The sequence below is a fragment of the Sceloporus undulatus genome, chromosome 4 (genome assembly GCF_019175285.1).
Source record: "Sceloporus undulatus isolate JIND9_A2432 ecotype Alabama chromosome 4, SceUnd_v1.1, whole genome shotgun sequence".
Taxonomy (NCBI): domain Eukaryota; kingdom Metazoa; phylum Chordata; class Lepidosauria; order Squamata; family Phrynosomatidae; genus Sceloporus; species Sceloporus undulatus.
Window position 1 is genome coordinate 244,610,899 of NC_056525.1, and position 12,979 is coordinate 244,623,877.

Here is a 12,979-nt window from a genome sequence, read left to right on the forward strand (position 1 = left end):
CATAAGATGAATTTCCTGACAGTAAGGGCTGTTCGACAGTGGAAACAAACTCCCTCAGAGGTGGTGAATTTCTTTCTTGGATGGTCTTTAAGCAGAGGCTGGATGGCCCATCTTGTAGGGAATGCTTTGATGAGCTATTCCTGCATGGCAGGGGGTTGCGACTGGATGGCCCTTGTGGTCTCTTCCAACTCTATGCTATCTGTATTTCATTCCTGGTGAGAATGGTAGGGAATCATGAGAAGCATTTTCTTGTGACCAGGATGCAAAACTAATACATCATCTAACCAAAGGTCTGCTTGGGTACCTCTAGAGATCTCAGTGGGATTTTGTAATGTTTTGCATCTGGCTTCTTTCAGGGTCATACGGCCAGGCAAGCCTATGTCTCCACAGCACTATAAACCAGGCACAAACACGGGAGTGGAGCGAGTTACAACACAAATGTCAGTGTGTTGAATGAATGGCCATGCTGTACGTGTGTATAGCTCCTCATTGAGAAACTGTTATGCTGCTTTGGACATGCTGCATTGTGGCATATTCTGTGTGTGGAACTTCATAGGGCAAAATTCAACAGAATTGCTGGAGCAGATCGGCCCTTAGGCTGTCACAACATGGGTCTTCTTTAGGACAACGCTTGCCCAAAAAAGCGAGCTTAAAAAAGAAAAGCAACGAGCCACTTATAGTGAAGAGCCCCTATTATAGGATGGACACTGCTGAGAGTTGGGAAATGCACGGCTAATTTTGGAGGGCCACGGCATCTCATTACTTTTTTGGTGACTGGAAGTGAACATTGTGTCCCTTCTGTTTCATCCGAAGGGGCTGTTATCGTGAGGAGAGGGCTTTTGCTGTTTCAGAGTAAATGAGACTCACCCTTCTAAAAGCACAATTAATGGAACTGAACGCCATTCTTAAAGTTTTTTTTGGTTTTAAAAAAACGTGGGGGGGGCTTAGCTGAAAAAATGGAAGTGGTGTGGACTTTGTGGGACCCCACCAGGAGTATACTGGCCTCCATGGGACCACGTGTGGCCTGTGGCATAGGATTCCCACTTCCTGTCCTAATGATTCAATCAACAAGCCTCTCTAGTCTAGTTTACTGTTCAACAAAGCCGTAAGACGCCCACCAGCCTCCCAGCAAGTGGTATTGTCAAGGTATACGGATTCTGATTTAGAGGTAGGATAACATCCATCGTAACCAGAAGACATTGAATAGCCTGGCATTAATTGCTTCACTCTTCTTTTAAAGACTCTCCTCCAGTCTTCACAAAGGCCTTTGGGCCCAAAAGCGTGGGCACTTTTGTACAAGTTCAGCAGGCACAGCGAGCTCTTCCCCAGTTTACCATGAAAGTAAAATACCACTATTCTGGCCAATTGAGCCAAGAGCTTAGCAGGACTCTGCCAAAAACGAAACAGAGTGAACCATATTAAAGACAAAAGGGAAAAGAAAAGAAAACAAGGTGTAAAAACCCTTCCTTATATAAAACCAATGTATTAAATCACGCAGAAACGTTTATTTTTTTAAACATAGAGGCTTTAGCAGAAGTAAAACATCCTTAAACCCTCACCTAACTCCCTCCCTCATTCTCTTTCTTTGATCACCAAGAAACAAACAGCAGAGATAAGAAAGGAATAAATAAAAAATCATCCATAGGCTGTTGTTAACCCAAAAAATTAGGAGGAAGAATGAACCAGAAAGCCGAAACATACAGTGCAGACTGTTTTTTTGGAATTACAAACCCCGTTCACATAACACTCTTTTACATTTTTTCCAGGACCATATGACTTTAATTCTCATTGGATCTCCACTCCCCTCTTTTTGAAGCTCTTTTTTCTTGCAGGTTTCTCTGACATTCCCTGCCAATTGGCCACTGAATGACCAGTGGGTTCTAGAGATCTGTAGTCCAAAAATAACTTTCCTGAAGCCCTACCTATTTTCATGCACTTAGTGACAGAATTTCCAACCATCTTAATCAGATATTGGGTTGTACCTGGAAATCCTTTGAACTGCATGATGCCAGTGGTTGAACCTCCTACCTATACAGGCAAAGCATTTGATTCACTACAAAGCTAAGGACCTTGTCAATAAAGGAAAAAAAAGAGAAGCATTAATTCAGGGATAGCACCATTGCACACAGGATGATAAAAATCCAAAGCAATTTTCATTTACATTGGTGCATAAACCCCAATATACCAACAGGGCAGTGGTGTATTATTTCTCTACATTTGTATTAATCAGGAGGAGTGAAACCGAAGTGACCTCATCAGTATACAAAGGAATCCATTTAGGATGCAGCTCTAAAAAAGAATTGCCAGGGAAAGCAAGGTCTCACTGAAACAAGCCAAAATTAATTCTTCAAACACAGAATTAAATCACGGAAACTGCACTTGTGGAGTCCATCAAAAATTCTGCTTGTGTTGCTTTGGTTCATTTGATGGGAAAGAAAAGAGCCTTGTTGGTTGGCTTAGAATAGCTTCAATTTACATGTATTTTTAACTTGGATCATCAAAGGGGCTTGTGTTGTGCCTGTTTAACTGTTTTTTCTTTTTAACCTCCTTTAAGGCCACCTTGGGTCCCTTATTGGGAGAAAAGACCAGGAAAAGCTTGGATACTAAATCACTATAGATAAGTCAAATCAATGTTAATCAAGTTCCCTATACAAAATCCGTTTGGCATTTTTGTCAAATGAATTTCACCCAAGGTTGCCAAGATGTGGAGATGTGGTTGTTGTCGTTCAAATTGACACATGGATATGCACATACATTGATTGTGCATTCAATAATGTGTGTTATTTTGTCTGGTTTCCTCAGTTTGGTACAATGTGCTTTTCAATAGTAAGGTTACATATTACAATTAATTCTTAAACCCAGTTCCTTATGAGGACCACTACTTAGGGACGCCCAAGTAACCCCAGTATGTTTACGCTTTGAGAAGACAAACCAACAGAGGGTGGTAGCATGATGGAAGGGAGGTCATGTAGAAAGATGGAGCCTGCTTGTTTTCTGCTGCTAATAAAGACAAAAACCTGAACGATGGATTCAAATACAAGAAAAGAGACTCCACTAAATCTTAGGAAATACTGCTTTACTTGAAAGTGGATTAAAAAGTGGAAGACGTGGTCCCCTTTCCATTGTTGGATGCTTTAAACAGAAGGCTTAAATGGGGCATTCTTTAACAAGACTTGCTTTACTTGTCTCTATTCCAAATGACAAGGGGTTGGAAGAGAAGGACATCTGGCCTTTGTGGTCCATTTCAGACTCTAAAATTTCTTATTTTTAATTCAGACTCCTGACTTGCAGAGATTTATACACAACCTAACGCAAGATCTTGAGCACATATTCTTTTTCTTTTCTTTCTTTTTCTTTTTTTTTTTTTCTAATTGCAGCTTTGCAGGGGTTTTAAAAAGATAATTTATACTAAATGGTTAATAGTTCTTTTAAAAAAGGACACTCTACCAACTTGTTCCCAAAACTACTGAAAACCACTTCCATTTTTGGTTATAGATGTGAAGGAGAGGATGATCATCAGAGTTGCATCTGTGGGGTGTCCCCCTTTTTAACAGTAATTATAATTTTAGTTAATTAAAATAAGGCTATATGCCTGCACTTCCTTCCATGATTTGGTTTCAGCCCCCCCCCCCCCCGTGGACTACCAAATTCCATTGGTTACTCAAGTCCCATTACAATTCAAGTTGGCATAGTTATAAAACTTGTGTCCCTGATATAAAATGGCAAAATCAACGGGGGGGTGGGTTGGGGGGTGATGGAATGAATGTATATATCTATCAAAATATTTTTAAGCTTGGATTCATGAATCTGTCAATCAAAAAATCTGTGGAATGGAGGTTGGCCTGTAATTAAGCCAGGTAGCTTTTTGAAATTTAGCCCTTCAGTCATGAAGCGCTTTGACTCTGTTGAAGGATGAGAACTTACCAGTAAGGGGGTAAACTCGAATGTGTGCAAAGTGCCATTTTTCTCATGACTGAAGTAGGAGTGTAGATATATTTGGCAAATTAGGGCAACAAGCGACATGTTGAGAAACCATTCTCATTGTCATTGTTAAAAAAAAAAAAATGAAGTACAAGGCACATCACTAATGTGGTGTTGGCGAAATGTTGTCACTCTGTATTTTATTGAATCACTAAACACCTGACGATTGTGTTTTGTCTCATAGATGGACTATCAAAATTGCTGACCATGGAGCCCTCCTCAAATTCCACCACATCACCCCAATTACCACTGATCTGTTGATTCAATACAATTTGTCCACCTGAGATAGCAGCGCCTGTCAGATACATTTATACTCTGTGGGTAGCACTGTGGTGCGTCAAATGCCCATCATTTTACTGTCGTGGGTGTGCGTGTTGAATCTTTGGCATTATGTCTTCTGCTTCCGCCACCAAGACACAAGACCACCTCAGTTATCTAACTATATCCAACCTGATCATCAATGACTTGCTGGTGGCTTCTCCTTGCCCATCCGGATCATCATGCACATAGTGCCAGGGACTGTAAGAAACTGTGCCCTCATCCATATCTTTACCTACTTTTCAACATGTATTGCACGCATTCTCTTCCTTACGGTATCTGCATTGGGACGGTACCTGGCTATTGCCAAGTGGAAGCCTCAGTCGGTGGAGGAACCCCAACATGCCAAGAGACATCTGTGTATTTTATCATCTGGGGTCTTTGCCACGGTGGTACACTTCTCCATCCTTGTACATGGCCAATGAAGTTGTCCTACTGCTGCATGCCAAGATCTGCCCCTGATGGTCTGTGAAGTACTTCTTCCCCTCATCATCATCACTTCTTCACCCACTAGGATCATGTGTGTGCCCTCTCTAAGCCAACCCTCATGCACCCGAGTCGAGGAAAGGCGGATGAGGGCCGTGAATGCAAACTCCTCATCACAGTGCAATACCTCATCTTCATGATACTGACTTCACTTCCTTTCCATGTGCGCCAACTGGCTATCTCATCAACCCAGACATTGCCCTTACAATGCCAGCTGATTGTCTACCCATGTGACCGTCTCCACCTTAACGCAGGCCTCAACAGTTGAATGGAAACCCAATGTCTACTGCTTTGTCACCAATAACTTCCACATCCACCATGAAAAATATTTCAGGGAATTCAGAACCTGAACAAACCAGTGGGAGACATCATTCAGCATAACAAGAACTCAGGTTTCAAATGCCATTCAGATAACCTTCACAACGCACATACGGGAACCCATTGGTCCTGCCTTACCAAAACCCAAATACAGCAAGCTCCTAGAAGAAGGAAGGATCCCAGTGTACATTTCATATAAATGTTACCACTGTTTTAAGCTATTGTGCTATATCCTCTATTTTAAAGGTATATTTACGAATATCATGTCAGTCTTCAAGCGCTCTTTGGGTCCTCCATGACACCACCCACTAAATATTATGGCAACATGGATTTGTCAATTGGGAAATTATGTCATGAAGTTTCCTCTCATGGAGCAAATCCAGGACATGTGTCTTGGAAATGCACTTCTGCACCCCACGGGAATGATAGAGGAAAAGGAATAATAGACACAGCTACATTGTTTGACAGTTCTATTGCCTTCTCCACTGACTCTCTTGTAGGACAGGGGAAGCAAACAAGAGCCGGGGCTTGTTCAGATAATATTGAACACTACTACCGGACTGCTCACGATCTTCAAAGGCGTTTACACTACCGATCTATTACAAGCAGGACAGATAGGAAGGTAACACGGAAAAAACCTGTATTATCCATGGCAAAACAAATAATACACGGAGAATAATAACTGTGGGGAAACTGGGGATGGTGATTTTGGAAAGACATCATGCCTAACCCAAATAAAACTGCTTAACCTAAAGCCCATGGGGAATAAACAACAGAAAACTAAACGCATGATTGGCTTCACTTTGGAAATCTGTTGATTGAAATTTCATTTCTCAAGATGACTTATGTTTGTTATTCTAGGACTAACCCAGGACAAACCTGCGGACAACAACTTTATTTTACATTCACTCAAAGCCAGCAAAGCTCCATTGCAACCATTGTGCACTTATAAGCTATGGAAAAGTATTTTCAAGTATGGGGGTTGGTGTGTTCCCTCCTCCACCTACATTTTTCTCTTGGAGAATTCATTGGTTTATGGGGGGTGGGACAAGAATCAGCAGAAGGAGGGAAAAAAAAATTTGCAGCGGAGAAGTAGAAAATGGGGGTGGTTATTTAAGTATAACACACACTACTTCAACAACTGCAAATCTAGAGAGGTTACAGACAAAAGACAGAGGAGAGATGTTTTTTTTACGGACAGTCCAAGACTTGCTGGGTTTTCTGGCCTGTGATTGTGTGTTCAGGTATACTTCTACATTTGGTCATGAACACCACAGAGTACCGTTGATTACTTCTGGACTAAAACATGAATCTTTCTTTCCCTGTAACAGAGTCTTCCATTACTAAGAGGCAGTTATTGGACTGGCACTTTGTGCCAGCCTGATGTGTTACTAGGGTAACTAAGGTGGAGCATTCAACATGCTCCAAGCCCTAGTTTCTGCCACCCCGCCACCATATTTGTGTGTGTGCCCGTCCACACAGTGCATGCCATGATGACATCTGTGGCATGCAGCGCCCGAATGGTGCTGGCTGGAAGGACGTCATATGGTTGTGCAAAACGTTGCTATGATGGCCCTTCCAGGAAGCTGCTCAGAGCAGCTTCTTTTGGGAGCGGATCAGTGCTACAGCATGGACTGCTGCAGCACCACCCGGGGCAGGAAGGGGGGGCTTCCAGCCACCCATCTCTACTGCCCCTAACTGAAGCCTAAGTGCTTCTTCATATGTATCCAGTGTTTTGGTGGAACTTGATGCTCCCAGGGTTTAAGCCCTGGACTTGCTGATTAACGGGACTAGCCATCAACTTCCATTCCCTTGGATTCCCCTTTCCCACTAGCCCACTAACATGCCTACAAGGGTGGCTGGACCAAGATAAGCACCTGCCCAAGATTTTAGTGCACAATCTCATATAGGAAGATATGGCTTGGGACAAAGTCTATGAAACGTTACAAACTCACATCTACTTGGAAGGGAAATTGATTTCTTTAGCAATTAACATCTGTTGTCAGCCATCTTTGTTTTATCCAAGGTATTCTAGTGTAGCTTGGTTTGAATGGCAAGACTCATTGGCTTGCAAAAGATTCTCCTGATAGAAAATTGCTAGTTTTTTTTTATTTAGATTGACAGATCGCATGCATTTTGGACTCTCATGGAGGTGATGCACAAAAGGGCTGTCATGAGGGAAGCCCTGCTGTTCCAAATGTATTACTGCTCTAGTGACTGTATCTGAGTTTAATGCCATCATCAGTATGTAGTTGCCAAGGAGAGCAGCAACATGGCCTGCTCACAAATGGGAAATATTGATTGATTCTAGTACAAGCAAGGATGGCTGTACTTTTAAAAAAGTTCCTTCTTCTAACACAGAGAAAAAGAAAATGACCCTGATAGATCTCTCACCACACACACTCAGAGCATCATTTTTGAAACGGAAAATAGGACCTTTTCATTTCCATCTATGCAAAAAGGGTTTGCAGTTGCTACAAACAGAAGACAGAAGCTCAGCCAAAGCAAGAGATCAGAATATTGTGGCCAGGAATCCACAATTATTGTGCAAACCTATGCTAACAATATGGGTATATTGTCCAGGGTCACAACATGAATAAATACATATTCAGTATAGATGTGTCTTGTGAATAAAATAATGGTGTGATGGGGGGCCCATCCACACTATCACAATATCTTTACTGTCAAGAACTTGCCTACTAACATGATTAGCCATGCTTTCCAATACTTTCAGAGATTGAAAAACTGGAGGTGCGTAGCCAAGCAACATCAGATGTGTGGTGCAAGAGGGCAAAAGGTTTAAGATCAGAATATACCAAAAGGTTTCAATGTCTGTGACAGTTTGGACACGGTTTTGAGCATACCGTTTTGCCCATTTTTGACCACATTTATTTTAAAAACATTTCATGAAAAATAGGGAATGAAAGGAATCTGGACTCTGAGAAACACATCCAAGTCTCCTTACCAAGTGTCCTAAACCAACATTGGACAGTACACTCCAGCAGAGTAGCTAAGGCGAGTTCACCCCACTCATCGGACACCATGACAACGGGAAGAGTTTGGCCTGTGGTGCCACAACAAGCTACAGTTCACATGAATCATAGCAACTGAGCCATGGTGCTTTCCTTGTGGTGCCACAACAAGCTACAGTTCCAGAATCCCATACAATTGACCCATGGCAGTTAGAGTGGCGTCAAAGGGAATCTTCTACAGTGATGATGCAACCTAGGGTTGCTCTTCCTGATGACATCACCTAGAGATCCATTGAAAAAACCTAAAAGGAAGATGAAGAAGGCAATGTAAATGTTTATAAAACCCCATTTTTTTTTTGCCAGTACTATTAAAACCTGTTTCAAACTTCCTTGAAAAGGGAGTCATTTCAGTTCAGCCTTGAACTATTTTTATTTTTAAAACTGTGTCATCTTTTCCATCCTGTGTATTTGGTTCCAATGTGATTTGTGTGACAATCAATACATTCACTGAAAAATTGGAATAAGTGCAATAATAATGAATCCTCCAAAGAAAACAGGAGGAAAACAGAGTCTGTATATAGTAGTCATAAACAAGAATATTCAAAGGAACCATTTCATTTTGCCAATTCAAACTATTGTTTATTTTTAAAAAATTAATTGCCAAGAATTTCCGGTGCCTTTCTGAATGGAGACATTTTCGTTCAACCACATTTGACAAGACACTGGAGCAGCAGTGGTTGGTGGTTTCCACATCAGTGGTGCAATGGATCCATTCCTGGTTTTAGCCCAAATTTTAAGAGTAGTGCTGCTGCTGATGAAGCATCTATGTACAGTGTGCCCGCGTCATACGGGGGCACACTTTACGTGACTTTCAGCATACGCTGAAAGCCATACGGGGAGGAAGGGGCAGCACGTCCCATAGGGATGAATGTGGCCGCCACACCACCATGCCGCCTCATACATGAGCCCCATTTATTTAAATGGGGCTCAAGCATACGTGTTATGTGTTTTGTGCGGGGGAGTCTGGAACGGATCCCCCGCGTAAACAAAGGGTGCATTGTACAACTGTGTGTAGGTTGCAGTGCCATCCTGTGTCAAACTCTGCTTCTGCAGACTTGAACAAAATGTCCAGCTGGTTCCATAGGGGAATTTATACATGAATACGGCACCAATAATAATAATAATAATAATAATTATTATTATTATTATTATTATTATTATTATTATTATTATTATTTATACCTCACCTCTCCATTAATATCGTGGTGGCTAACAACATTAAAATACAATAAAATACAATGTCCCAGAAACACTCAACCACCATAAGCAATAAATCATAATTATAAACAATAACAATAAAACAATACCATTAAAATTATTAAAACGGACAAAACAGGGTAGTCAATGGGGTGACTGAGATGCAATAATAATAGAATAAACATAAAAACAGGATGTCAGACATTTTAATGGGCTATCCCTCTTGTAAGTTTTAGAATGGTTTAGTCCTAATTTGGCAATTAAGGCCCCTGGTAAGGAAATTTTTACAACTAGTTCACTGCATAGCTACTGTATGCCACTCTCTCTACTGTGTAGATTTACACAGTCTCTGGGGCCTGTCAAGATAAGTACCTGAAAATTTACCACTACACCACTCTTCAAGGGTTCTGTCCACTAACTTTTCTTCTGATCCTAGTTAAAGTGGTGAGAACCATCAGAAGGTATGGCATCCTGGTCTTGGAGGATATATGCTTCATGGTGCACATCTGCTGGTCCTAAGCTTCCAATAGGATCTTGCCCAAAATCTGCAAATGTGTATTTTGTCAAAGACAGAGTGGTAAGGATAAATCAAATTTGAGATAACTTTAGTATTGAATCCCTGAAGGGAAACTTCTCCTCCTGTTCTTCCATATGCATGAAAATATCCAAGCTGCCAAGCACTGGGAAGTGGAGAAGGCTGCATGTCCATCATCTGTCAGAGTGTTCAACAGAAGGAACACAGTGGTAAATATTTGCCATCAGTGTTTGTATTATGCTCCATTAATAGCAGAAACTTAAACAACTGTAGCCTTCGCAGACCTCCTGCTTTCCTCATTGTCCTGACACTATTAGACCAACTTGGCTTCAGGCCAATGGAAAAAGGAATATATTGGGGGTTTAAATATGAAAGCCACCAAAAATGGAGAGAATTTCATCCTTTGCAAGCTGGATTCCAAGCCCTAGGCTTGCCCCTTTAGTTCTTAACAAGGGTTCTGTGCCTTTGACAGCTGTATATCAGATATAAAATAATAAATAAATAAAACTTTTATTTATATCCCGCTTTTCTGTTACAAGACAATCAAAGCAGCTCACAACATATTAAAATCCACATTTACCAAATTATGTCTCAAATCCCCCCCTTAAAACAGGATTAAACATGTACAATTAAAATATCTATTAAAAACAATAATTTCAAGAACTGTTGCTTTCCCCATCCCAGCTAGGAAGACACGGCACGTGTCGAACATAAGGCACAGAAACTCTCAATAGGGATATGTCTAAAAGAAAATCTGAGAGAAGATGTGGGTCCTTGCTGACCTACATTGTCCAATGATGTGAGAGGTGGTGAGCCTGTGGATGTAGGTCAAAGTCTGAAGTTGTGCAGGTGGCCAGGTGATCATTTTGGTTGTGGGTGGCAGTAACTATGTGTCCCCAGTATCATCACCAAATCTCATGAAGGGAACCAGTGAACATCTCAAGCCACTCCACAATGTCTACTGAGGCCTGAACTCACTGGTAGTCTCATGCCACACACTATATTTCAGACTGCAAGGCTGATACCACCGGATAGGTATTGATCAGAATCCTGTTAGTGTCTTAAGCAAATATTTTGACATTTCTGTCCAACTCAAAACCACCATATTCATTTTAAGTTTGTGGAAGCAGTATTATATATGTGGTGCCATTGCACCTGGATGACTATTGCATGTAGATTTGCTTGAAAATGCATTGCTCATAAATCCACATATGACAGTTCTAGAGTTGGAGAGTATGACTTCTTTAATTGGCAACCATAAGCGCTAGCTGCCCAGTTACAGAGCTTTAAAAAGATGTTGGACAATTTCATTAAAGATGAAGCCATCAGTGGTGTCATGATGGAGGTACATTCCTCTAGCACCAAAAATAGTGTGCCTCTGTGCTTCTGTTACTGGGAAACAGGAATAGGAGGATGTGTGTTGCATTCTTGTTTATGGGCTTGCCATAAGCAACTGAATGGCCGCCATGCAAACAGAATGCTGAACTAGGTGGACTTTTGGCCTCCTCCATCATGGTTTTTCTTATGCACCTATATTCTTATAATCCATTTCATAGAAGCTTCTTAAAGAAGGTGGCTGGTATCCTGCTGGGGGGTTATGTCATCGTAAACCAACATATGATTGTATGAAGTTGGATTTCCCTGTGGTGAAATATTAATATTCTCAGGAGGGGAGGGGAGACAAGGATATATGTTTGGGAGCATTGTGAAAACTGAGCCAGCACAGTGGCCATGGCACTGTGGATCCCATTGCACCATGGGCCCTGTCGTGCAATGGGACACTATGTGCAATACTGCAATGTGCATCATTGCAATACACTAGAAAGGTTGAATATCATGTCAGGCACAGTTACATCTGTTAGCATAGTTGCGCAGTCCATGAGGATGTCAAAATCTGGCACCAGAGTCCCTACCTTTGGCGATACAGGCAGCTGCTTGCAAGCTGGAGAAACACCTCTCCCCTTCAGTGTCAGTGGAGAGATACTGCAGACAAACGTCTCACGAAGGAGGCTTTTATTTTTCAGATGTTCCACTACATACCACACTATCATACAACTCCAACACCATCCACCATCACAACAACCCACATTGTGACTTGAGGCACTCCCCTTATATAGCCAGGGCTCCACATGGCCTTTTGGCCCTGGCTCTTCCTCCTGTGTCACAATGATCTCTGTTCCCTGTCCAGGGTGCCTTTGCACATTTGCCGTCTTTTGCAGAACTTTACTGCACTTGGTGACCATTATCTCTGATGTCACTTCCAATGACTCAGCACTGGTAGAAAAATGCCTTGCCATCATGGCTGACAGTGACCCTTTGTTGTCCAGTCACTATTTAATACCACATTGGGCATTTTCTCAGGACTCTATATCCCAACAACATAATCATAAATGCAAAAGGATCTTGTAGCACCTTTGAGACCAACTACAAAAAATGTTGTAGCATAAGCTTTCATAGACTTGGTCTACTTCCTCAGATGCATGGAGTGAACTGCTGCCCAGGAAAGACCTTTATAATTAAACGGTATGAATACAATATCCATGGAAATGCAAAACTTGTGGGTTTCAGCTATGGTTGTTTAGGGACAGACAGGAGAAAAATCACAATAACCACAAGTTTTGCATTTCCATAGCTATTTATAGTCTGATTATACAGATCCTTCCTGGGCACTACTTCATTCCATGAATCTGAGGAAGTAGATCAAGTCAATGAAAGCTTATGCTACAACTTTTTTTGTATAGTTAGTTGTAGTTGTAGACCAAGTCTACAAAAGCTTATTCTACAACTTCTTTTGCACAGTTAGCCTAAAAGGTACTACAAGATCCCTTTGCATACCGATATGCTAGACTAACAAGGCCACGTCTCTGAATTCTACATCATAACCTTGTAAGCTATAGCCCCTAGTGCAGGATCTAGGCCAAGCTGTATAAATGTAAGCCAGGGGTCGGCAACCTGTGGCCCGCGGGCCGGATGCGGCCCGCCAAGGCCTTCTTACCGGCCCCTGCGCAGTCCTGCCGCCGATTTTCTCCTTTTTTTCGCCGCTCCGGCCGCCATTTTGTTTTCCAAAATGGCGGCCGAAGTCTCGCGTGACCTCAGGATGGCAAAGGTCACG

The 12,979-nt window shown here is 41.8% G+C and overlaps 1 pseudogene; it reads left to right on the plus strand.

Moving 5' to 3' along the window:
- Positions 1–4,448: 4,448 nt before the first annotated feature.
- On the plus strand, positions 4,449–5,402 carry LOC121929177 (annotated as a pseudogene).
- The last annotated feature ends 7,577 nt before the right edge of the window (positions 5,403–12,979 follow it).